Raw genomic sequence first — 27949 nt, 5'->3', positions numbered from 1 at the left:
AGCAGACGCTCTTATCCAGAGCGACTTACAAATTGGTGCATTCAACATATGATAGCCAGTGGGACAAGCACCTTTTTTTTTATGGGGGGGTGGGGGAAGAAGGATTACTTTTATACTATTCCAGGTATTCCTTAAATAGGTAGGGTTTCAAGTGTCTCCGGAAGGTGGTCAGTGACTCCGCTGTCCTGGCGTCGTGGGGGAGCGTGTTCCACCATTGGGGTGCCAGAGCAGTGAATAGCTTTGACTGGGCTGAGCGGGAACTGTGCTTCTGTAGAGGTAGGGGAGCTAGCAGGCCAGAGGTGGATGAACGTAGTGCCGTCATTTGGGTGTAGGGTCTGATCAGAGCCTGAAGGTAAGGAGGTGCCGTTCCTCTCACAGCTCCGTAGGCAAGCACCATGGTCTTGTAGTAGATGCGAGCCTCAACTGGAAGCCAGTGGAGTGTGCGGAGGAGCGGGGTGATGTGAGAGAACTTGGGAAGGTTGAACACCAGACGGGCTGCAGCGTTCTGGATAAGTTCTCAGTGACTTTCAACGTGGCACTGTCATAGGATGCCACCTTTCCAACAACTCCATTCGTTAAATGTCTGCCCTGCTAGAGCTGCCCTGTTCAACTGTAAGTGCTGTTATTGTGAAGTGGAAACGTCTAGGAGCAACAACTGCTCAGCCGCGAAGTGGTAGGCCACACAAGCTCACAGAACGGGACCGCCGAGTGCTGAAGCGTGTAGCATGTAAAAATCGTCTGTCCTCGGGTGGAACACATGGTCTGGGGCTGTTTTTCATGGTTCGGGCTAGGCCCCTTAGTTCCAGTGAAGGGAAATCTTAACACTATAGCATACAATTACATTCTAGATGATTCTGTGCTTCCAACTTTGTGGCAACAGTTTGGGGAAGGCCCTTTCCTGTTTCAGCATGACAATGCCCCCGTGCACAAAGCGAGGTCCATACAGAAATGGTTTGTCGAGATCGATGTGGAAGAACTAGACTGGCCTGCACAGAGCCCTGACCTCAACCCCATCGAAGACCTTTGGGATGAATTGGAACGCCGACTGCGAGCCAGGCCTAATCGCCCAACATCAGTGCCTGACCTCACTAATGCTCTTGTGGCTGAATGGAAGCAATTCCCAGAAGAGTGGAGGCTGTTAAAGCAGCAAAGGGGGGACCAACTCCATATTAATGCCCATGATTTTGGAATGAGATGTTCGATGAGCAGGTGTCCACATACTTTTGGTCATGTAGTGTATGTCACATTTGTCATTATAATTGCCCCACTCTCCCCTATTCAGCATATGCCTATTAGAACGCAAAACAGACCCAACCTCATTAAGAAGACCTTGACTTTGATTATGACCTTTGAGCTGTTATTGTGCATAGGCCTACTCTGAATGTGCATTTTTGTCATCAACTAAATTTGTTTGGCGGCAGATGGCCTTTTTTCTTCTGATTTTACCCCCACCCCCATTCTTTCTCTTCTCTGTCTCTCCCACCTTCTCCAATTTCCTATTTTGTGGCAGCTGTGGTGGATAGTCTACTCATCCCAACAAGGGGACAAATTACTTTAATTACAGAGTAATTGCAGAGTCGTGTGTTAATTAAATCTTTATCAGTTTAAGTAAGTGGATTGCTCCCACATGGAAGCCATGCTGTGACGTTCCGTCTCTCTCTCCCTCCTGTTATTTCTAAATTCTCCACACCGCAGTCCTAGACCATCTTATTTCCTTTATTCTTATACTCTCACCCCTCTCTCCCTCTCCCTGTCTAACTGCATTGTGTAGTGGGATTAGTGCCATGTTGGAGGGGTAGTTTGGACCAACTGTCAGTAGCCAGCTGCTTTTCTGAAATGCCATAACAAACATGATAGAAACCAAAGTAAGGGAGTGGCCTTCACTGCAAACTGAGATACAAGATTTATCTTCAGGTTCCTGTTGTTTTGCAAAATTGAATCCTCTTATTTTAATTGGTCTCCATTAGGTGTATTGCTCTGGGCGATTGGAACAAGGGCTCACTTTGTTGTCCTCTGTTCTCCCAACCCCATTGTGTTCCATTGTGCAAAATGTTGATTATGATTTGTTTTATCCTTTCCATCTAGCTGTCTAGTTTAGAAACATTTTGTAAACCACATGGTGCAAAGGGAAAACAGCTAGCTTTAGTCTACAACATCCTTGTCATTCAGTTGATACACAAGTGGGTTGGGACCAGCGTGTATTTGTGTCCCCTGTCAACAGACTTAGATTGAGAGTGGTACCTAATTTGCTTTTTGAATCACAACAGGATCTGTGAGAATCCTCAGTCTGAAATGGCTTTGCCACCTGCAGTGTTTAGACCACCTATCAGAACACACTAGGAAAGACTCAGTATAGGCCTAGGCCTAGTTATCACCTCTGGATGATAGAAGATGAGTTTCTCTGGTGTAGTGATACATCTCTGTGCAGTTTTTGTGTTGTTTAAATGATCACTATGCTCAGGGTGCTATATAAAAGCAGCTGCAGCAGAAAGGTATGAGGATCATATCAACAGCAAAGTATGAGGCCGACTTTCTGCTTGTTTGCATTTGATCTCTATGGATACACACAGTGTCTGAATCCTGGCAGTAGGCCTGTACTTGTAGACCGTATCATTTAGTCTGTGTGTGCAACTGTTTGGTGGGAGAATGAACAATTCTATTAGGACTGTGAAGCATATTTCACAGGGGCTTTAGTGGATTACATAGGGTTTGCAGGATACTTAAGGTAAGATTACAACATATATTTATTAAATCACAGTAAGAGGAGGGAAATCAGATCAAATAGATATCTTTTGGTAGCCATTTGTCTGTATGAGTGTGTAGTATATAAGCTGTGTATGTGCATTTGTCAATGTAAGACATATACACTGGATATTAATTATGGGCTGCACTCTGACAAGGGCAGGGAGAGCACCAGTGTCATCAGGTTGTCCTGAATACTTACCTTTGCATATACAATATTCCTCCAGGAATTGGAAAAACAACATGATCAAGTCCTCATGTAATACTATCAAGAGTGCTCTTTCCATTTTCAACATATGGATCTTTGTCACATAGAGGCCATTGATTATTCCATCCTAGTGAGACTTTAGAGCAGCTTAGAATGTGCCCAATGAACATACTGTACAAGCGAATGGTGCTATAACAAGATAGACAAAACCCCACATAATTACAGTACAGATGTCCTACTTTATCTAGGTCCCGTAACCACCACTACCATTTAAGGTGGATGCCCTTTCCCTATCACTGCACTTTACAAATTCCCCTTGCTAACACATTAACTTTCTCTCTACACACACAGGCAAAGATAATGAATGTAATACCACAGCCATTACAGAGTAGCAATATTTGCTAATATGGAAGCAGGGCATCTTTGGACAAACTGTCAATAAAAAAGCATTGCATTTTCAGCAAGCATGGGGGTAGGCCAGGGATGCTGCATAATCCCTCAGGCTCTGGGATGAGTTCTCTGAGCCACTAATGTGGCCTGCCAGCCTACCACATACTGTACAGACATGCCTCTGTACTTTGTACATGCAGTTGAATTTGTAGCTACACTACCAGCCTAGCATGGTCTGTATACAAAGATCATAAATGCAACATGAGACAAATAGAGGTGAGTTGTTATGGTGTGTTGGGCCAATTTGGGTTTCCTGGCCAACAGAGACATTTCAAATAACTAATGTTTTAAGCTAAAGAAAATGGGAAAATACAGAGTAGCAGCAGTTCTGTATTGTCCAACGATCCCCTTGGAGAATTTCTCTGTTGACAACCCTGTTGTTTGGGGGAGTACTGGAATCTGTGTGTATGTTAAATACACCACAATTCATCTGTGCAACTATACGGTCTGCCGTAAATCCCCCTTTTCTATGTGCTGGGATTTGTGAGGGTAATGGAACAGGGAGTTTAGAAGGCATGCTTCCTGGTGTGCCTGAACGCAGCCCCTCCATCCCCCATCCTCCTCATATCCCTCTGCCAGCCCAGCGGATAACCAACCGTGGATTAAGAGTGACATCACAGTGAAGAGATAGCTGAGCTGAGAGTGAAGAAGGGTGTGTGTGTGTGTGTGTGTGTGTTTAAGACTGATTAGACAGAACCATCTCTGAGTTCTTTAGGTGCTGACACCACTCCACCTCGCCAAGTGCTCAATTTACTGAGGGATCAGACTTATTTATGATAGTACTGGGATTATTAGCAGTTCAATAGGGCAATTTCTTTATTAGGGTAACCCTTCAACTTGGGAACGTGGACACTTGTGAGACATTTAAGGATGCATGTACACCTCATTTCAGTATCATTGAAAGGTACAGTATATTACTATGGCTAGTTGCGCATTAGCCCACATTTAACCTATACAGAGATGTAGCTGGACTTACAGAACAAGGGATCTAGCTATGCAGCTATAAAACATAGAGAAAGTACAGTATATAATTTACTCCCTAGAATTATGTGGCTACACTTAAATTTTTACATTTTAGTCATTTAGCAGACGCTCTTATCCAGAGCGACTTACAGTTAGTGAGTGCATACATTTTTTTTTCTTTCATACTGGCCCCCGTGGGAATCAAACCCACAACCCTGGCATTGCAAGCGCCATGCTCTACCAACTGAGCTACACAGGACTACACTTCCCTCCCAACCATGATTTAATGCCTAAAGTGAACTAAACACTTGATTATTTTAGTACATTTTATGAACAGATTTGTAGAACTGTTAAAATGAATCTGCACCATCTACATTCTACAGCTGTGAAAATATTATTTGATCTGAGAAGATGCTGACTAATTATCGTCTGCTGTATGTTACACTGTCATTGTGCATATATTAGTGGCAATGCTAATCTCTTCTCTCTCCATCATTTAACAAGAACTTAGAGCCTTTTTCAGCTTGACTGACTGTATCAACATACTCGTTAGGGAAACCATTCTTTAACACCTCACAAGGTTTAAAGGGGGCTTGGATGACCGTGACGTATAGCTTCTTTCAAAAGGCTCTAAATCCGATAAGGCGGCCGGCTATGTTTGACTTTAGGTTTACCTGGTTTGTCAACATTCTTAAGCTGGCCCGGTGTATGGGCTCCCTTGTAATGCATTGTGCTTCCTCCTCTGACTTGTACAGAGTAGTCCATCATTGAGCGTGTGATTACAAGCTCAAAATCAGGTTAAAAGGCAGGGAGTAATGGTCCCCTTTCTCAGCATATTGAGCAAGCTACAGGACAAGCTAGTCTTGTTCTATCCTTCCTTACTCAATTTCCCTAAACACCTTTGTTACAAACATCTGCAATCTTCAAATTTTATGGAGCCTTATGATTATCATAAGGGGAATTATTTAGACCACACAGAAAGAACATACCTAAATATAGGTTAAAATAACTTTTTACCTTCAGTCATACATGGCAACCAAAGTGGCTTTATCCAAATCTGATAGCCACTAATCACTCTGCAGGGACTGGTAAGGGATAAGGGAGGTGGTGGGTGATTGGTGTCTGTATTTTAGTAAAGAGTATCTACGCTATAAATGGATGTGGTTTGCTTCGTTTCACATAAAGACAATACATTTCTATACTTTTTTGCTCTAGGCTACTTTTGGTTTCCAATGATAAATAAAATGTTGATTCCACATAAGGCTTGCCTGGGCTCGATCATCAACAGGCGATAACAACCGACTGACTGACTGCAGGTGGTTGCCTTAATGGTGCCAAATTATGATCATCAACAGGTGAATGTGCGTAACGGCAGAGACAAAGACGCTATAGAAATCTGGTTCGGCATTTGATGAAGCGCTAACAAACTGACATGCCTGTCTAATTAGCCAGTTTATTCTATAGACGCTTTTAATGGTTGGGCCTTTACACATGTAGATCATCAGCAATGGCAACAGCCAAAACAACTTCCTTGTACTCGAGGCTAATGGTCGGTCGATGACACTCCTCTTTTGCCAAAATAAATATCTAATTTGTTACCTCAGGTAAATGGGGCAATGGGCTCACATCTGTGTGACTCAGTTTGGTGATTCAACCAACTTGATCTCATTCTCTTGGAGATAGGCCTCATTGGCGTATCAGGTAGGCCACAGTTGCTCGCAGATCTGCACACCCTCATCCATACCCACACATGCAGTTAGAGCCGGCCCTTGCCTTTTGGGGGCCCTAACTGACATTTTGTTTGGGGGGGGGGGCTCTCCCACCTTGTGAGCAAAACATTTTAGCGGCCCCCCTCTTGACAGCGGAGATTTTAAAAATCATGTTTTAAAGTTAATTTCCTGGAATTCTACACATTTTGCCACGGGCGGAGAGAAGATTTTTCAATGTTATAACTAATTTCATGCAATTCTACTCATTTAGCCATAGTGTGGAGAGAAATGTTTGCAGTTTTGAATATGATATCTGAGTGAGAGTGACTAACGAAATCAATGGGGGGCCCCCGGCAGTGGTGTAAAGTACTTAAGTAGTACTTTAAAGTATTTTTACTCACGCTGCATTCGGAAAGTATTCAGACCCATTGACATTTTCCACATTTTGTTACAGCCTTATTCTAAAATTGATTAAATATTTTTTTTCTCCATCAATCTACACACTACCCCATATTCACAAAGCAAAAACAGGTTTTTAGAGATTTTAGCAAATGTCTAAAAAACAACAACTGAAATATAAGATTTACATAAGTATTCAGACCCTTTCCACAGTACTTTGTTGAAGCACCTTTGGCAGCAATTGCAGTCTCGAGTCTTCTTGGGTACTTTGCTCCATTCATCTTTCCCTCGATCCTGACTAGTTACCCACTCCAATTTGCATACCACCCCAACAGATCCACAGATGATGCAATCTCTATTGCACTCCACACTGCCCTTTCACACCTGGACAAAAGGAACACCTATGTGAGAATGCTATTCATTGACTACAGCTCAGCGTTCAGCACCATAGTGCCCTTAAAAGCTCATCACTAAGCTAAGGACCCTGGGACTAAACACCTCCCTCTGCAACTGGATCCTGGACTTCCTGACAGGCCGCCCTCAGGTGGTAAGGGTAGGTAACAACACATCCGCCACGCTGATCCTCAACATGGAGGCCCATCAGGGGTGCATGCTCAGTCCCCTCCTGTACTCCCTGTTCACTCATGACTGCATGGCCAGGCACGACTCCAACACCATCATTAAGTTTGCAGATGACACAACAGTGGTAGGCCTGATCACCGACAACGACGAGACAGCCTATAGGGAGGAGGTCAGAGACCTGGCCGTGTGGTGCCAGGTTAACAACCTCTCCCTCAACGTGATCAAGACAAAGGAGATGATTGTGGACTACAGGAAAAGGAGGACCGCGCACGCCCCCATTCTCATCGATGGGGCTGTAGTGGAGCAGGTTGAGAGCTTCAAGTTCCTTGGTGTCCACATCACCAACAAACTAACATGGTCCAAGCACACCAAGACAGTCATGAAGAGGGCACGACAAAACCTATTCCCTCTCAGGAGACTGAAAATAATTAGCATGGGTCCTCAGATCCTCAAAAGGTTCTACAGCTGCACCATCGAGAGCATCCTGACTGGTTGCATCATTGCCTGGTATGGCAACTGCTTGGCCTCTGACCGCAAGGCACTACATAGGGTAGTGCATACGGCCCAGTACATCACTGGGGCCAAGCTTCCTGCCATCTAGGACCTCTATACCAGGCGGTGTCAGAGGAAGGCCCTACAAATCGTCAAAGACTCCAGCCACCTTAGTCTTAGACTGTTCTCTCTGCTACCGCACGGCAAGTGGTACCGGAGCGCCAAGTCTAGGTCCAAGAGGCTTCTAAATAGCTTCTACCAACAAGCAGTGGCGGCTCCTGAAAAAATTCTCAGGAGGGGCAATTTTTCTGATGATTTAGGTGACCTACACACATTTTAAAAAAAGATATGTCCAGCAACAACATGAAGACAGGGGCAGCATATAAGTCAATACCAGAAGCATTTATTGACTGATCTCAAAAGTGTTGGCTTACCAGGGTTGGTGGAGCCCTCAGTTTCATCTTTGCCTCGCAAAGCTAACTCAAACACTCCGCAAAACTTCACACACTGGATTAGCCAGCTGAGGATGTGGCGGTTCTTGCTAATGTCGTAGTAAATATATTTGTTATAGTGAATATGGAATATGATATGTTGAGTAAAATGTTGTGCTAAGATCTATTTAGGTCAGGAGCTGGTTATAAGTTCTGTTCCTATCCAATAACAATGGACAAAAGGGTCCTATCTTGTCAGCCTTGTCAGCAGGTGGCCAAGGACAACACCCACGCCATAGGCCTCTCAGTTCTTCCAACTCACGAGTTCTTGCTCTGAGGACACACACACACACAAACACACACACACACATCATCACTGTTAAACACACACACACACACACACATCATCACTGTTAAACACACACACACACAAAAATCCCCTCTCTTAGGCTGAACATTTGAAGACAGAGAACCCGACTCAGAGCCAATGCAACAGTGACAGTAGCCTGGAGGTGACCTCGCCCAACTCATCAGGACCAATCAGAAGATCAGAACTACTAGATTGAACCTACTTCATTTATTGCATAAAATGTCTGCACACAATGTTTCGGGGCTCTCTTCAGATAATAATAATAATAATAATAATAATATGCCATTTAGCAGACGCTTTTATCCAAAGCGACTTACAGTCATGCGTGCATACATTTTTGTGTATGGGTGGTCCCGGGGATCGAACCCACTACCTTGGCGTTACAAGCACCATGCTCTACCAGCTGAGCTACAGAAAGTGGATACTCATGGATGCGCATTGCAATTGTAAAATGTCAACACAATTGGAGACACCACGTCATTTTTGGAGACATGTTATTGACAGTAAACTATTGTAGATGCGACTGCTAACTAAATAAAACATTTTAGCTGGCTAGCTAATCATCTTAGCTAAATGTGGGGCAAACAATTCAGTTATTTACCGTTAATTTGAGGGATTGGGGTGAAAGAAATCGAGTTACATAGTGATACTTTACGATATACTGTATTGACAATATCGCAATATTTTAGCGCTAGTTGGCTGTACCTGCACCAAAACACCATTATTGTTCCTTCATAGCTTGTTCTCAATCTTTTCACATTGGGAGCCAATTAGTTTTCAGCACTTTTATTTCCATGACTGATCAAAACTCGTTCTCATGGCTTTCTGATCCCTCTGCAACAGACATATGGTGCGCAATAAAATCACAGTATCGAATCGCAATACGTATAGAATCATGAGACTCGCAATGCTGATGCATATATCTTATCGTGAGGTTCCTGGCAATTCCCAGGCCAAGTTCATTTGCCACAACAAATCTCTTCGCTAGCAAACGCGATGTCTTCTCCAAAACGACAATGTGTCTCCAGCAATGTTTACTTTTTTGATGTTCTATGGCATCTCCACTTTCCAAGCATATATGACCACATGTAATATTTTGGTAAGTGATGCAAATAGTGAACTATGTAGGGCCAGGATGTAAAATATATGTAGCTGCAGCAATTTCTCTTATCTGATATGGTAAGTAATGGTGCTTAATTTATAGCTCCCTAAGAGTTTGACGAACGGGTCCGTGAACGCGATTCCAGATATATTTACCTCTGAATAAACTGCCTTTATTACACCATATCCACATCCAGTAAACTTGTGATTATCAACACTAACCTCATCGTTGTGGCGGCGGACAGCTAGCCTGTATCCCTCGTCATCCAGTTGAGTGAGTGGCAATGTCTTTTTTCGTTCGTACCAATTTTTGGAAAATCCTCGGGTGTAGGACTTTCCGCCTTTAGTAGAAACCTGTTGAATTATTAAATTTGGTCTGGTAGGTCCTAATTGTTTCGTTGCCAATTTATCTTAATTTGTTCGCCGACAAAAAGGAACTTCTTTCAAAGACACAATCGAGTTGGACTGAAGCCTAGCCATTTTGATAGTAGTAGTGAATTGATTGAGGCTGCTACCTGGTCTTTTCTTAGTTACGTTCATTCGTGGTTACGTTATGTATGACGAAAGCGCGTAAGTGCAAGCCCACAGACACCCATAGAGAATGTATTGAAAGCTTTGAAATGTGAAAAAAATAGATTTTACATGACAGGCTATGAGAGACTTCTGGGCGATTTTCAACCTGACTGAAATCGCCCAAAAAACGGGCGGGGCCATTTGAAGCACGACTTTAGCCTGATTTGACATTTAGTGGCTGTCAGATCAGACGTGAACACTGATAACTGCTGTTGCCGTGATATAATTTTTTATAAATTTATAAAAAAAAATAATAATTTTTTTTTTATATTTTTTTTAAATAATTGATTAGAAAAAAAATCCCTTCCTTTTCCCGTTTGGCAGTGCGTCGCCCATATCGCCCTATTGAACAAGCCGTCCCTGCCAACAAGCCATGAGACTCCTGAACATCTAATCAAATGGCTACCCAGACTATTTGCTTGCCCCCCCGTTAATCAATCTTGAAAAATAGCAGGCCAGCTGTTGTTACATTTTAAATTAGATATGCAAGATGTGTGTGTTTTCGCCAAATGTTGACATTTTAACAGGATTACCAATTTGTAGCAGTCTCTGGTAAAATGTTAGTGATCACGCAAGCACTCTATTCCCTCTTGGATGTGACATAGGCTAACCCTAACCCACTTTTTCTAACAAAATCTTAATCTGTCAAACTGCAGTTCTACTGCAATTTCCTCTGTTTGTCCCCGTCCCTTGGAGAATGCTGCTGATTGGGAAAACCATGAAGTGAAATTAGCAGTGTGACTATTTGGAGGAATAACCTGTTGTGGACCATGCAATTACTTTTTGGAAGCAAGCTATTGATGTATTTTCTTACAGTAAGACATTTCATCAAAAATACTTAATAGGCACGAGCCTGTGTTGAGGAGCAATAGAATGCACGTGGGTCTGGGGTACAGATGTGTCAATGAATAGGCTACCTGGCTAGCAACCATAGTTGGCTAGGTTACGTTAGCTAGGCTGTGTTTTAAATATAAAAATAGCTACTTTGGCAAAACAATTGATATTTGTAAATAGAGGTCGGGGTGTTAGCGTTGAAACACAAAGCTAGCTAGCTAGCAAGCTACTCATTGTTTCAGTGATAGCCAGCTAGGTTAGCTTTCCGGTTAATTGTGCATGCTTGCCTACCTAGCTAGCTAGTAAACAATTCGTGTTTGTTTTCGCTATCTGACTAGCCATGGTGGTGGAGCAAAGAAGCTGAGTGCTGACTGGCGCCTGTGTCGCGGCTCGTTACCTGCCCTGCACGCAGTTTATCAGTGACTGGTGGTGACGTATCATCTACCCGTGATCTGACTAATTATACAGGTAGTACTGCCCTGGTTAAGGATAACAGTTATTCATGGTGTGTGAGCAAATAACCTTTGCATACACCTTTTCAGTGTGCATGCAGAAGTACTGTAGCTAATGTGAGTTGAGTTCCCTACGTTTTGCATTCAAATGTTCTCCACTTATCTATATAGGCTACTCCGATACATCCAGAAAGTTTCCTATTATATTCATTGTACACCTTTCTGGTAGTGACATCCCAGAGCGTTGAATCTTCTCATTATATGAGCTGCCTGGGTGCAGCGCTGTTCAGTGGCGGTTGTGCTGAATTGGCGGTGAAGTCCGTTGATGCTGTACTGTCCATGGTGCTGAATGTTTTTCATGCGTCCATGCAAACATACTGTACAAATCTATGCAGTTTTATAGGCCTACTTGATAAAATGTGCAAGTAAAATTCTATGCAATTTACTACTTAACAAATTGTGCCAAATCTGCTATTTGTGGTCAGAACGTTGTTTTGTTTCTCTTGTGCTCCCTCTGTCTCTTTAGGTGCTTACTTTTAAAAACGTTACTATCCGAGGGGATTATTTTGGCATAACGTGAAGGTTGGCAGTGCATATTCATTTGGTGATAAAGTACATTTTTCATTCTAATTATGACAATGAAGCGACAAGGAGCTGCGTCTAAAGTTGTTCAGTTATGTATTCAGCAGGCAGAGGTGTCTCTCTGCTTGCCTGCTGACTGAGACGGGGAATTACTTCAGTGTCAGGATTACTGACGCGTAGATGATCATGGATGGGGCACTGTGACATCTATTATTCACGTCTGCCACAATATTTTTGTCATGCTTTAGTGTCAAAAGTCTCCTCTCTTCCACCATTTGCATTGTTATTAACATAGTGCAGGTATATTTATTTTGATAAACTGCATTTCCTTCAAAAAACTCTCAATAAGAACAAGATCCAAACATTTCTCTCTGTAAGAAAAACGGTTTTGTGTTGTCTATTACTTTACCAAGTTGAACATTTAACCTTGATGTACAGTAGCTACTAAAATGCGTCATTATATGCATTGTTGTTGCAGAGAGCAATTAATGGTTGTTTAGTGTAGGTAGGCTGTAGTTTATATGTTGTTGCAGGGATAATTGCAGGTACTCTTGACGCATGGTAACAAATGTCAATACTAAATCCTATTTTTATTATGATTTCATGAAGTAATGCCCTGTGAAAGTAGGCTACAGACTGTGCTTAGAAAGATCATACTGGTAGGTTCAGAGACAGTGAAAGTGGACTTGGGGACATGAATGCTTTGCTCAGTAGGTTTGTGTAGTCCTGGCATACGTTCTGCAAAGGGGAAATACATTGAAACTGCATTTTGCAAGATGGAACCATTTGAAAAGCCTGGGCCAGATATGGGGGAGCAGGGGAGAGCGCAGGAGAGAAACCCTGAGTAGCCCTGCTGGTTGTGCTGCTGCAGAGCAGCCGGGGACTTTGAAAAAACGTCCAGCCCCTTCTCCACAGCATTTAGGGACGGTGCTGGATGCCCGCTCTGATAGTGCCAGCTGAACACCCTTCCCAATTCTCCAGGTCTCTGTGTCCTAATCTCTTTAGGTGTGATGCGCCCCAGAGAGGCTTGAGCGCAGCCCCGCAGGAACGCTGTTGTCTATGAATGTGGAGTGTGGAAATGACGGGGATTATGGGAAGACTGGTGTGGGTGCCCATGCTCTGCTATCACAAAGACTCTTGGCACCCGTGCTGCTACCCCGTCAACTCATATATTTTCCCATTTTAGTAATGGGGCCGTAGCAGTGCATCTCTGTGCATCTGCCACTCTGATGTTCTGCCCTTATATTTGTTAGAATTTGATGTTGGTGTGTAAAAGTGTACAATATGGAATATGTCGTTTTGTGTGAAATTGATGGAGGATGAGAGAATGATGAAAAATTATGGCAGGAAGTTCTCATGCCAGGTGAAATGGACCAATGGAAGTATTTGAGCTGTGCAGTTGAAGAGGGTTGTGGTTTCATGGCCTATTAAACTGATAAGAATAAATCAAATCAAATCAAATCAAATTTTATTGGCCACATGTGCCGAATACAACAGGTGCAGACATTACAGTGAAATGCTTACTTACAGCCCTTAACCAACAGTGCATTTATTTTAAATAAAAAAAGTAGAATACAACAAAAAAGTGTTGAGAAAAAAAGAGCAGAAGTAAAATATAATAACAGTAGGGAGGCTATATATACAGGGGGGTACCGGTGCAGAGTCAATGTGCGGGAGCACCGGCTAGTTGAGGTAGTTGAAGTAATATGTACATGTGGGTAGAGTTAAAGTGACTATAAATAAATCATTAACAGAGTAGCAGCAGCGTAAAATGATGGGGTGGGGGGGGGGGGGGGGGGGGGGGGGGCAGTGCAAATAGCCCGGGTAGCCATGATTAGCTGTTTAGGAGTCTTATGGCTTGGGGGTAGAAGCTGTTGAGAAGTCTTTTGGACCTAGACTTGGCACTCCGGTACCGCTTGCAGTGCGGTAGCAGAGAGAACAGTCTATGACTAGGGTGGCTGGAGTTTTTGACAATTTTGAGGGCCTTCCTCTGACACCGCCTGGTATAGAGGTCCTGGATGGCAGGAAGCTTGGCCCCAGTGATGTACTGGGCCATACGCACTACCCTCTGTAGTGCCTTGCGGTCGGAGGCCAAGCAGTTGCCATACCAGGCAGTGATGCAACCAGTCAGGATGCTCTCGATGGTGCAGCTGTATAATTTTTTGAGGATCTGAGGACCCATGCCAAATCTTTTCAGTCTCCTGAGGGGGAATAGGCTTTGTTGTGCCCTCTTCACGACTGTCTTGGTGTGTTTGGACCATGATAGTTCGTTGGTGATGTGGACACCAAGGAACTTGAAGCTCTCAACCTGTTCCACTACAGCCCCGTCGATGAGAATGGGGGCGTGCTCAGTCTTCTTTTTTTTCCTGTAGTCCACAATCATCTCCTTTGTCTTGGTCACGTTGAGGGAGAGGTTGTTAACCTGGCACCACATGGCCAGGTCTCTGACCTCCTCCCTATAGGCTGTCTCATCGTTGTCGGTGATCAGGCCTACCACTGTTGTGTCATCGGCAAACTTAATGATGGTGTTGGAGTCGTGCCTGGCCATGCAGTCATGGGTGAACAGGGAGTACAGGAGGGAACTGAGCACGCACCCCTGAGGGGCCCCCGTGTTGAGGATCAGTGTGGCAGATGTGTTGTTACCTACCCTTACCACCTGGGGGTGGCCCGTCAGGAAGTCCAGGATCCAGTTGCAGAGGGAGGTGTTTAGTCCCAGGATCCTTAGCTTAGTGATGAGCTTTGAGGGCACTATGGTGTTGAATGCTGAGCTGTAGTCAATGAATAGCATTCTCACGTAGGTGTTCCTCTTGTCCAGGTGGGAAAGGGCAGTGTGGAGTGCAATATAGATTGCATTATCTGTGGATCTGTTGGGGCGGTATGCAAATTGGAGTGGGTCTAGAGTTTCTGGGATAATGGTGTTGATGTGAGCCATGACCAGCCTTTCAAAGCACTTCATGGCTACAGACGTCAGTGCTACGGGTCGGTAGTCATTTAGGCAGGTTATCTTAGAGTCCTTGGGCACGGGGACTATGGTGGTCTGTTTGAAACATGTTGGTATTACAGACTCAGTCAGGGACATGTTGAAAATGTCAGTGAAGACACTTGCCAGTTGGACAGCACATGCTCGGAGTACACGTCCTGGTAATCTGTCTGGCCTTGTGAATGTTGACCTGCTTAAAAGTTTTACTCACATCGGCTACGGAGAGCGTGATCACATAGTCATCCGGAACAGCTGGTGCTCTCATGCATGCTTCAGTGTTGCTTGCCTCGAAGCGAGCATAGAAGTGGTTTAGCTCGTCTGGAAGTCTTGTGTCAGGGTGCTTCATGCGCCAGAAACTCAAACGTGATGATGCACTGTGTCACAGAGGTTAAATGCAGAAAAATTAGGAAGGCGGCCAACTGTTTGAAATTATACTGCAATGTTCTGTAATTTTGGTATTGCATCAAAACACCAGTTCTTGCAATTCAATAATTTCTGGTAATTATAGCATAGACCTGGAATAACTAACTTTTTACAACTCTATAGCCTACTGCTTTTTATTGCAGATTGACCACATTCAATACCATCAATACAATTACATATAAACATTCTCTACAATATTTGGAATGACTCTTATCCACAGTAATGCATTAGTCAAGTTATATTTCATGCAAAACCGTGATGCAAAATTACAATTCTCATTTTTAAATGTAGAAAAAATAATGTGACTGAACTTTTGCACCCCCCCCCAAAAAAAAATAATATATATAGATACAATGTATTCGGAAAGTATTCAGACCCCTTGACTTTTTCCACATTTTGTTACGTTACAGCCTTATTCTAAAATTGATTAAATCGTTTTTTCCCCTCATCTATCTACACACAATACCCCATAATGACAAAGCAAAAACAGGTTTTTAGAATTTTTAGCAAATTTATGAAAAATAAAAAACAGCAATATCACATTTACATAAGTATTCAGACCCTTTACTCAGTACTTTGTTGAAGCACCTTTGGCAGCGATTACAGCCTCTAGTCTTCTTGGGTATGACGCTACAAGCTTGGCACACCTGTATTTGGGGAGATCGGGTTCAAGTCCGGGCTCTGGCTGGGCCACTCAAGGACATTCAGAGACTTGTCCCGAAGCCACTCCTGCGTTGTCTTGGCTGTGGGCTTAGGGTCGTTGTCCTGTTGGAAGGTGAACCTTTGCCCCAGTCTGGAGCAGGTTTGTATCAAGGATCTCTCTGTACTTTGCTCTTTTCATCTTTCCCTTGGTCCTGACTAGTCTCCCAGTCCCTGCCGCTGAAAAACATCCCCACAGCATGATGCTTCCACCACCATGCGTCACCGTATGGATGGTGCCAGGTTTCCTCCAGACGTGACGCTTGGCATTCAGGCCAAAGAGTTCAATCTTGGTTTCATCAGAGCATCTTGTTTCTCATGGTCTGAGAGTCCTTTAGGTGCCTTTTTGGAAACTCCAAGTGGGCTGTCGTGCTTTTACTGAGGAGTGGCTTCCGTCTGGCCACTCTCCCATAAAGGCCTGATTGGTGGAGTGCTGCAGAGACGGTTGTCCTTCTGGAAGTTTCTCCCATCTCCACAGAGGAACTCTGGAGCTCTGTCAGTGACCTTCGGGTTCTTGGTCACCTCCCTGACCAAGGCCCTTCTCCCCCATTTGCTCAGTTTGGCCGGGCGGCCAGCTCTAGGAATAGTCTTGGTGGTTCCAAACTTCTTCGATTTAAGAATGATAGAGGCCACTGTGTTCTTGGGGACCTTCAATGCTGCAGACATTTTTGGTACCCTTCCCCAGACCTGTGCCTCGACACAATCCTGTCTCGGAGCTCTACGGACAATTCCTTCGACCTCATGGCTTGGTTTTTGCTCTGACATGCACTGTCAACTGTGGGACCTTATATAGACAGGTGTGTGCCTTTCCAAATCATGTCCAATCAATTGAATTTACCATAGGTGGACTCCAATCAAGTTGTAGAAACATCTCAAGGATGATCAATGGAATCGATCATCCGAGTCTCATAGCAAAGGGTCTGAATACTGAATAATTAAGGTATTTCAGTTTTTTATTTTAAATACATTTGCAAACATTTCTAAAAACCTGTTTTTGCTTTGTCATTATGGGGTATTGTGTGTAGATTAGTGAGGGAAAAAAGAAATGTAATACATTTTAGAATAAGGCTGTAAAGTAACAAAATGTGGAAAAACTGAAGGGGTCTGAATCCTTTCCGAATTCAGACCCATTGACTTTTATATTTGTGTGTGTATATATATTGCACCAGCAGAGGGTGTTGTGTAGGACCCACGCATTTATCAATTTAATCTGAACAGAATTTCAATTTTCATGAGTGGGAGATGCAAACATTGGGTGAAAAATCAGTGTAGTTGGAAGCGCTTTGGGTGTATTCTGGCACAAATGGGTTTGTGTCCAAAATGATCTGAGGCGTCCTTAAATAGCATTTAGTGGGTTGCATGCAGTTTACGCTGCACCCCTCACAGAGGTAGAGACAGTCAGAAACCTTGCAACCAGCTCTTGTGGCCTTAAGCTTACCTCATCATGCTCTCATTGTCACCAATACTGCCCCTGTCTCTGTTTCTGTGTCCTCTCTGGACCAAAGGAGAGGCTGGGAGTGTGGGAACAGAGAGAAAGGAATAGAAAGAGAGGAAGAGAAGGGACCTGGTGCATTGGGAGGTTGGGACTGGGAGCAATACTCTCAGATCAGCCTACGTGTGTGCCTGTGTGGCAGAGCATTGGGGAGGGAGTGTTATGGTGTGTTTGTGTGTGTAAGTGTGTGTGGCGGAGATGGGAGTAGTGTTGCTGTGTATGTGTGTGTGTGAGAAAGGGAAGGGGGGGGGGGGGTCAGGGGAGAAGCGAGAGATGAAGAGAATGAGCGTGCTGCTTTAGGAAATGTCACACTGGGAAGATTTGCAGGATTTGATCCAAGCAAATTAATGCAAAACCCCAGTGCAAGTATTTGATTTGGGGAAAACTTTGGAGCAGACTTGTCTCTTAATAATAATGATTAGGTTTACATTCATTTCCTCCCCTATTCTCTTCCACAGGAGAGCTGATCACCGCTGCTTGTGAGCTGGGGGTAAGCATTAGCCGTATTGTTTAATCAATTCACTCATTAACTCTTATAAGCATTAAGGGAGTTTAATTAAGCATGGGCAGAAAGCAGATTAATTTACTTTCAGTCCACAGGTTTTTTCTGTTATTTTCTATACACTTATTTTAGAAGTAGAGAATGCTATAATTTGCAACCCGTTTAAAAAATCCAATTAAAGTCAATGGTAAGGCGATGGCTTTTGTAGGCTTTGCCTTATGTAGGGTATAAGGCTTATTATATCCACCCCTCTTTTTGTGTGTGTGTGTGTGTAAGCCGCAAAGAATGAACTAAATCGGGTTAACAGTTATAATAAGTTGTATTATTTAATAAAGTTTATTACGCCGCTGTGATCCTTTTAGGGAGGCTGTGTCAGTGTCACTATGCCAGTAATCCTGCCGTTAGTGCCGCAGTCCGTGTGGCCTGCCTGTCTGCCTGTCAGGCCTCCCCAGGGTTTGGAGGGCCTCCCTGGGCCCGGGGCCGCCGGCCCTTCCCTCCGATCCCGAGAGCTCTGGAGCTCTCTCTGCCCACAGCTTCCAGTGGCCTTGGTACCCCTCCGCTGTTTAACTATGAGCCTGTCTGTCTAAATCTGCCCCCACATCCCCTCTTTCCTACCTCCACCTCATGTTCACCTGCCTGCCTTTCTGACTCAACCATCTGTTTACCAAAATGGGATTTTTGAATGTCTTCCCTTATATTCTCTCTCACTTTCTCTCACTCTCACCCTGACTCTCACGCGCTCTCTCTCTCTCTCTCTCTCTCTCTCTCTCTCTCTCTCTCTCTCTCTCTCTCTCTCTCTCACACTTTCCTTCCTTCCTCTCTCTCGGGCTCCTCCTCTTTCACACTTCCTTTTTACCACGCACTCATCCTCTCCTTTGACCATTCCTTTTACCTCCCTAGCTTTAAAAGCTCCTCCAGTCTCTCCTCACTCTCCTCAGACCTGGCTGGTTGTTGTGGACATGGCCAGGGGTCATTGAGTCTCGGCAGTGTCCGTGATGATTGGTGGGGTAATCACCCTCTCACCTCTCAGTGGCGGCTCCATTTGAAGAGCTGCCCCTGCTCCCCGGCTGGCCCAGCCTTATCAGTGCCAGGCAATGAGTCTGTGTGTAATGACTGAGCCCTTATCGGCCTGGAGGAGACTTAACGGCTAATTGCAGTGATTTCTGTGATCCCCTGGGAGGGAGTGGTTGCGGCTCCGAGGTGGTTTGGGCCCAGGGCTGGCGGGCACCACGTGCTTCCGCACGGACCCCAAGAGAGGTGCCTTGTCCTTGGGAAGTGATGAGGGGAGGAAGAGGAGGAGGAAATGGGTTGTGTAGAGAGAGAAGAAAGAGGTTTGGGAGTCCGTCTCATTGCAGAGTCAGTCAGCGGTCAGGTCACATAGTAACACTATGGCTGTCTAGGCCAGGCCTGCCACTCCATCCATCCCTTCACCTCTACCACCGCTCCCCCTGGGTCACACACTCACTGCAGACAGAGGTGCAGCTCACGTACAGCACTGGTGGAAGTGGGGCTCATTAAAATGACAGGCTTTCATTACCCTTCTACCCTCTCTCCCTTTCATCCTGCCTCAGCCCCATGCCCCCTCTCCTTCCCTCTCTGTATTCTTCCACCACACTCATTTGATCATTTTGCACTCCTCAAACTCTTTAGCCTGATATCCAGGGCCAGGAGTATTTCCTGAACTGACCAGGAAAAACGTTGACCTATACCCCGATGTCCTCAGTCTGGAACTGATAGCTGGCTCTCTCCGGTCTCTCTCTTCATAATCCCTCCCCTGTTTACTTACGTGTCTTCTCTCTCTGTGTTGGTCGGGGCAGTAGTCCCAGTCTTCACCCTGCTGGCCCGCCTGGCTCTGGCCCTGCTGCCCTGCCTCTCCCTCTCCTTGTCTCCGGCCCACAGTGTCAACCTGCTGAGCAGCCTGCTGGGGGCCGGGGCTAGCGGGGATAGCGGGGCCCTCTGCTTCACTGTCTGCAGGTAGGACTACAACTCAACCCCAAGGTCAGGAATTCTCCTGGTCAGGGCACCTAGTCAGTGAAAACTCCTGGTCCTTCTCATCTACTCATTATAATCAACATGGTTAGTCTGCTGCATCCAACATTGCTGTAATTCTGGTATTCTGCAGTTACACGTTTGTTAATGTACCGGCGTGACAATAGTAGGCTTTGGTTGAAGCTCAATGTTAAATTAAAATCTCCCTACCATCATATCTAAGCCAATATGACACCAATGTCGATGAAAATTCGCAAATCACCTTGATTGGAGGTTCACAATACACTCCCTGCCTCTCGTCATGAGCCGTCCGGCGGTTACCAAGAACCAGATACTGTAATTTTAACAGGGTCGTAAGCATTAGGAATAAGACAATTTCTTGCCCCAACCTAGCTCAATATCTAGGCGTTGGATAAGAACGAGACTACAGCATCCATAAAGTGACCATTAGACTTGCCACCTTTTGGACTGAATAAGTTGATAAATTGATAATTTATCGCTCTCACCTGCCAATAGAAAACCAACGATGTGCTACCTTTTTGTAGCATTTCTGACAAAGCTCATATCTTTTTCAGGCAAAGCTCAGAGTTCTAACATAGCTTGCTAGTCTGTCTGACACATTTCAATGTCAGAAAAGACAACTCAAACAGAGAATTGCTAGTTAACTTTACATGTAAACAGTGCCTTAGTTCTTGTTACGGTTCTCTAAGACCGAACCCAGAAGCAGACCAGGACAAGGTGAGTTGAACGAATGTGAGTGTTTATTTACAGATAAAAAGATGCAGAATAGTCCAGGAGACGGAGCGGGTGGCGGAGATGAGTAGGTGGTGGTGAAGTGGCAGATGAACTGATGGCACGGCAGGGGTTGGGTGAAGGTTCCGGGAGAATGACTGTAGACAGAAAAAACTGAGGTAAGTACAAGGCAGGTCAACAAGGTGCAAAAAACAACAAAACTAACGCTAGTACTCAGAGGCTGATACGCTGGCAAAACATACTGTTTATGGCTAACGATCCGGCAGGGAATGGATGTCAGGTCAGAGCTTATGAAGGGGTGATGATCAGGACCAGGTGTGCCGAAGCTGATGAGAAGCAGGTGCGGGTAATCGAGAGATCACCCGCCTAGCAACGTCGCCCGGCAACCGGACAGGGTGCGTTCAGGCACCTTCGGGAAACAGGAGATTCAGAGCAGAAAAATGGCAACACAGGCAGGAACAGACTCAGGACGCAGGGTTCATGACAGTAACCCCCCTCCGACGAACGCCACCGGGCGGACTACCCGGAGCGCCAGGATGGAGGCGGTAGAAGTCACGAAGGATCTGACGCCGAGGAATCCAACTCCTCTCCTCAGGACCATACCCCTCCCAGTCCACGAGATACTGGAAACCCCGGCCCCGCCGTCTGGAATCCATGATGTGGCGCACCGTGTAGACAGGACCTCCTCCGATCATCCGAGGAGGAGGAGGAGGAGGTGGAGGGGGCAACAGAGGGCTGAGGAAAACAGGCTTGATGAGGCAGGAGACATGGAAGGTGGGATGGACTCTGAGCGAACTAGGCAACTTGAGTCGAACCACAACAGGATTAATCACTCTCTCCACCACAAACGGACCAATGAACCTCGGCGACAGTTTCTTAGACTCAGTCCGCAGAGGAAGGTCCCGTGTAGCCAACCAGACCCTATCTCTGATTGCATAAGCGGGGCTGGAATACGGCGACGATTCGCCTGGAGCTGATACCGGTCAGAAACTCTAAGGAGGGCCTTTCTGGCCCGATGCCAGGTCCGGTGGCAACGACGAATGTGGGCCTGGACAGAGGGAACCAAGAGATCTTTCTCCTGAGAAGGAAATAAGGGGGGTTGGTAGCCGTATAGGCACTGGAAGGGAGACATCCCAGTGGCAGAAGTAGGGAGAGTATTGTGAGCATACTCAACCCAAGGCAACTGAGAGGCCCAAGAGGTGGGATTGGAGGAAACAAGGCAGCGCAGCGTGGATTCCATCTTCTGGTTGGCTCTCTCTGCCTGTCCATTAGATTGGGGGTGAAATCCAGATGTGAGACTGAGTGTAGCTCCAATGGCCAAACAGAAGGATTTCCAGACAGCAGAGGTGAACTGAGGGACACGGTCTGAAACTATATCACTGGGCAATCCGTGGACCCTGAAAACCTCCCTAACCAGGATCTTGGACGTCTCAGAGGCAGAGGGAAGCTTGGAGATGGGCACAAAGTGGGCGAACTTGCTGGATCGGTCCACAATAGTCAGAATGACCGTGTTCCCCTCAGAAGAGGGCAACCCAGTGACAAAGTCCAGGGCCAGATGCGACCATGGTCGCCGGGGGATCGGTAGGGGGTGAAGAAGTCCAGAGCTGGGCCGATTGGCACTCTTGTTCTGCGCACAAACTGGACAGGCAGCAACAAACCTCAGAGTATCTTCTCCCATGGCAGGCCACCAAAATCGTCTGCGTAGAAGCGCCATCGTCTGAGCCACGCCAGGGTGACAAGCCATCTTGCTGGCGTGGGACCATTGTAGGACAGCCGAACGAACCGACTCAGGCACAAACAACCGACCGGGTGGACCGTTACCGGGGCCGGGCTGCGTCCGAAGGGCCGCCATAACCTCCTCCTCAATCCTCCACATAACGGCTCCCACGACAAGGTTCCGGGGAAGAATCGTCTCAGTCTTGGCCCCACTCTCCTCCGTCTTGGAGAACATCCGGGACAAGGCGTCCGCCTTGCCGTTCTTAGACCCCGGTCGGAACGTCAAGGAAAAATTAAAGCGTCCAAAAAACAACGACCACCTGGCCTGACGGGAGTTGAGACGTTTAGCCGATTGCACGTAAGCAAGATTCTTGTGGTCAGTCCAGACAACAAACGGTTGCTCCGCCCCCTCCAACCAGTGGCGCCACTCCTCCAAGGCAAGTTTCACCGCAAGGAGCTCCCGGTTACCCACATCGTAGTTCCTCTCCGTAGACGAAAGACGACGAGAGTAGTAGGCGCAGGGATGGAGTTTACCGTCAGTGGAGCATCGCTGGGACAGGATGGCGCCAATCCCCACATCAGACGCATCCACTTCAACGACAAACTGACGAGCAGTGTCAGGTTGAGAGAGAATCGGAGCGTTGGTGAATCGCCTCTTCAAATCCAGAAATGCTCGGTCCGCCTCAGGATTCCAACTGAAGGTTCTGGTACTAGAAGTCAGGGCAGTTAAAGGAGCGGCCACACGGCTGTAATCACGGATAAATCTATGATAGAAATTCGCAAACCCCAGAAACCTCTGGAGCTGCAATCTCGTACCGGGCTGGGCCCAATCCAGAACTGCCCTAACCTTCTCTTGGTCCATCCTAATCTCTCCCCTGGAGATGATGTACCCGAGGAAGGATGTAGTGTGGGCGTGAAATTCACACTTCTCGGCCTTCACAAACAGGCGATTCTCCAACAATCGCTGCAGAACCTGCTTGACATGCTGGACGTGGCTGGAAAGCTCCTTAGAGAAGATTAGAATGTCATCCAGGTAAACGAACACAAAAAGACCGATCATATCTCTCAGGACGTCATTCACCATACTCTGGAACACTGCTGGGGCATTGGTCAGTCCAAACGGCATCACCTGATACTCGAAATGACCCATCGGTGTATTGAAACCAGTCAACCACTCGTCCGCCTCTCTGATCCGGACCAGATGATACGCATTGCGTAGGTCCAGCTTGGTGAACACAGTAGCACCCTGTAAGGAGTCGAAAGCAGAGCTCATCAAGGGTAGGGGATACTTGTTCTTGACCGTGATATCATTCAACCCCCGATAATCAATACAAGGTCGAAGAGAGCCATCCTTTTTACTCACAAAGAAGAATCCTGCCCCCAGGGGTGATGACGAGGGACGAATGAGACCAGCAGCTAGGGACTCCTTTATGTAGGTCTCCAAAGCCTCACGTTCAGGTCGGGAGATGCTGTATAACCGTCCCTTGGGATAGGCAGCTCCAGGGAACAGGTTTATGGCACAATCATACGGTCGGTGGGGAGGGAGTGACAGAGCCCTCTGCTTACTGAACACTTCCCCCAAATCGTGATATGTCTCGGGTACCAGGGACAAATCTGGGGGGTTAGCCTCAATAACCTGACTGGGAACAGAATGGGAACAGGCAGTCTTGAGGCAGTTAGCATGACAATCAATGCTCCAACTAGTTACCTTGCCAGTCACCCAATCGAACGTGGGATTGTGTTCTTTCAGCCAGGGGTATCCAAGGACCAGAGGAACATGGGAAGAAGGCAGAATGAAGAATGAGATAACCTCAGAATGATTCCCTGACAACAGCATCTTAACCGGTTCAGTCCTCATCGTGATACGTGCCAGACTACTGCCGTTCAGAGTGGTAGCTTCAATGGCTTCCGGTAATCGCTCCTTGGACAGCCCCAGCTGTTCCACCACGTTGGCATCAATAAAGCTTCCATCGGCACCTGAATCGACGAAAGCGTTAATCGCTAAACTCTGATTCCTGTTCATGAGGGTAGCCGGGAAACGGGGTCTGACAGGGGTATTGAGAGGTTGAAACTGGCTCGCTAAAAGTCCTCCCAACTTTAGCGAGCCGAGCAGTTTGACGGCCGCTGGGAACAAGTGGAGATGTAATGTCCCGAACTACCACAGTAGAGGCAGCGGTTGGTCTTACGTCTATGTTGGCGCTCCTCCTTGGTTAACCCGTGCCACCCCACTTGCATGGGTTCAGAATCTGGAGGCAGGACCTCTCCACTAATCCCGTGTGGTGGACAATGATCGACGCATTCTGTTCCACCTCCTGACCCGACTGGAAACTGAGAAGCTGATTGATTGAACGGGCCCCATTGCTTCTCCCTCCTTCTCGCTCGAACTCTGTTATCCACCCGAATAGACAAAGCTACCAAACTGTCCAGGTCACTAGGCTCCGGATAGGAGATCAACTCATCCTTGAGTTGCTCCGACAGCCCCTGGTAAAAGGCCGCTTGCAGTGACTCCTCATTCTACCCACTCTCCACAGCCAATGTCCTGAATTCGATTACGAAGTCGGCAACGCTGCGAGTTCCTTGGCGAAGAGAAAACAGGCGCTTAGCTGTGTCCTTACCTCGGACTGGATGGTCAAACAGCTTCCTCATCTCTGCCGTGAACTGCTGGTATGACGCCATGCAGGTGTCCTGTCGTTCCCATACGGCTGAAGCCCACTCCAGGGCTCTACCACACAGCAATTCAATAGCAAAGGCTATCCTAGCCTTGTCTGTGGCGTAAGAGTGGGGCTGTAGATAGAACACTAATCCACACTGCATAAGAAAGGAACGGCATCTTCCCAAATCCCCTTCATACTTCTCAGGCGTCGGAACCTTCGGCTCACGGAAGGGCACAGCTCCAGAAGCGGCAGGCGAGAGAGGTGAAACCGGCGGTGGATTCTCCAACGGCAAACTGAGCTGAGCCTGGATCTTCGTCAGACTGGTAGAAAAGTTCCGAACCGATAACGCTATCTCCTGTAGCGCCGTGCTGTGTTGTCCCAACATCATTTCCTGATGGGTAATGGCATGGCGAACAGAGTCCAGGTCTGCTGGGTTCATTTATGGCCGGATCGTTCTGTCATGGTTCTCTAAGACCGAACCCAGAAGCAGACCAGGACAAGGTGAGTTGAACGAATGTGAGTGTTTATTTACAGATAAAAAGATGCAGAATAGTCCAGGAGACGGAGCGGGTGGCGGAGATGAGTAGGTGGTGGTGAAGTGGCAGATGAACTGATGGCACGGCAGGGGTTGGGTGAAGGTTCCGGGAGAATGACTGTAGACAGAAAAAACTGAGGTAAGTACAAGGCAGGTCAACAAGGTGCAAAAAACAACAAAACTAACGCTAGTACTCAGAGGCTGATACGCTGGCAAAACATACTGTTTATGGCTAACGATCCGGCAGGGAATGGATGTCAGGTCAGAGCTTATGAAGGGGTGATGATCAGGACCAGGTGTGCCGAAGCTGATGAGAAGCAGGTGCGGGTAATCGAGAGATCACCCGCCTAGCAACGTCGCCCGGCAACCGGACAGGGTGCGTTCAGGCACCTTCGGGAAACAGGAGATTCAGAGCAGAAAAACGGCAACACAGGCAGGAACAGACTCAGGACGCAGGGTTCATGACAGTTCTACACTGACTGCAGTGTGCAAATGCATGCTTTTTAGCATTAGAAAAACTCACCAGTTTCTAGAATCCATAATAAATTCCAGTGCGCTCCTTCACCTGTCTTCTTGAAATTTTAATCAAAATGTGTGCTGATCAACAGAGCCAAACTAGCAACTCTGTCATGTGTTGGATATTTGTCAACAACTCTGACATGCACGGCCATTCCAGTGTCACGGCTCTAGGGGTGGGGGGAGGGGGCTAGGATTATATAATAATATAATAATAATAATAATAATATGCCATTTAGCAGACGCTTTTATCCAAAGCGACTTACAGTCATGCGTGCATACATTTTTTTTTTGTGTATGGGTGGTCCCGGGGATCGAACCCACTACCTAAGCGTTACAAGCGCCGTGCTCCACCAGCTGAGCTACTGTATAGGATGCAGAACTCTGCAACACTTTAGGCTAGAAACAAGCTGTTAAAGGCACAAGAAAGACACACCTCTGGTGTAAATGGGGATATCTTTGTTTAGTCTCTATGGCTGAGTTATATGACCTTCAAAAGTAAATAACTTAAAACAATTTTCTTTTTACTTTCAATGGGAATTTTGTCATATTTTACAATGTAAGACTGTCACAATCAATTGAGCGATCACCTTCTGAAAACTGCAGACAATTACTTTTGACTAACCATGGTAAATTCTACACATACTTTAATAGTTAGTTGAAAATGTATTTGAGCTATTAAAGTGCAACAGCCAGCAGACCAGGGTTTAAACCAGCAACCCTTGCAGTTATGCAAGCACACCACCTGTGCCATTAAGGTCCAGACCTTTTGTCAGATGCCGCATTACAGGTTACAATAGCACTGCCAATGACAGCCTTTTGGTTGCTCAAAAAAATCTGGCTTTGCATGTGGAAATGTTGTATAATGCTCCTTTAATAGAAAATCACCCTCCAGTGTAAAAACCATGGAAATAAAAAATAAACCTTCTTGTTTTTAATAGATAATGTATACTCAGGTTGGCCTAATTAACTAACCTGGACAATTACTAAATGTGCCAACAAATGGGTTTTTATCACAACATTTCAACCCCCAATTCTTCATATTATAATTCTGTAATCCCTGAACATTTTCCAACTGACGTTTGCATCTTGCTGCTTGGAGAAAGGGTTGGTGATATTTGTGGGTAGTCTCTGACATCCAGGAATGTTACTGATCCCCTGTTCTGTATTCAGAACAGAGTCCCACCACACTCCTCACCCACAAACACACCCAGCCTGTTTACCCATTGCCCACCCATTGTCACTGTGTGTGTGTGTGTTTGTGTGTCACACAGTCACGCCCCTTCAAGTGCCTGACCCCCCCTCCCATCGCCCTACATGCTCCCAATCCTGACATGGCACGATTTCTAATCTCTCCCCTTCTGCCCTCCTGGGTCTAAGACGGACAGGATCACCACTCCTCCCTCGCCCTCCCTCCCTCCCTCAATCATGAGCTCAGAATGTGTTATGTTACTGTGTCTCTGTACATTCCCATGCCACCCTGCCTGTGGCCCTCCTCCTGCAGCTCAGCCTACCTGCTGACCCCATCATGTAAGGAGTCTTTTCCACTCTCTCTCTTTGTGTGCGTTTATCTCACACTGTCGGCTGGCCTATCTTACATAACTGTTTTCTGATTGAGGTAGTTTCCTACGTGTATGCACTGTGCACCATTGGTGGCAGCTTACTGTGCTATTTTAAATATATACTGTACACTGTGTTTGATTTACCGTTCCATCAAATGAGTTGTGGCATATGTTAAAAACTGTTAGCACAGATTTAGCACAGATACAGAACCTATCAGCAAGCTGTTTTGGGCCAGAGAA

General features: G+C 46.1%; 1 pseudogene across 1 annotated transcript in view; it reads left to right on the top strand.

Annotated features, from left to right (window-relative positions):
• Positions 1–12582: 12582 nt before the first annotated feature.
• Positions 12583–27949, top strand: part of LOC311102634 (protein O-mannosyl-transferase TMEM260-like) — a 36928-nt pseudogene continuing 21561 nt past the window's right edge. The window contains exons 1-3 of the transcript in view: positions 12583–12598; positions 12910–12990; positions 19802–19958. The product of the transcript in view is annotated as a protein O-mannosyl-transferase TMEM260-like (transcript). The remainder of the gene's footprint in view (positions 12599–12909; positions 12991–19801; positions 19959–27949) is intronic.

This window comes from Coregonus lavaretus (assembly GCF_964263955.1).
Source record: "Coregonus lavaretus genome assembly, chromosome: 27".
Classification (NCBI taxonomy): domain Eukaryota; kingdom Metazoa; phylum Chordata; class Actinopteri; order Salmoniformes; family Salmonidae; genus Coregonus; species Coregonus lavaretus.
This window is presented reverse-complemented; position numbering and strand designations above follow the sequence as displayed.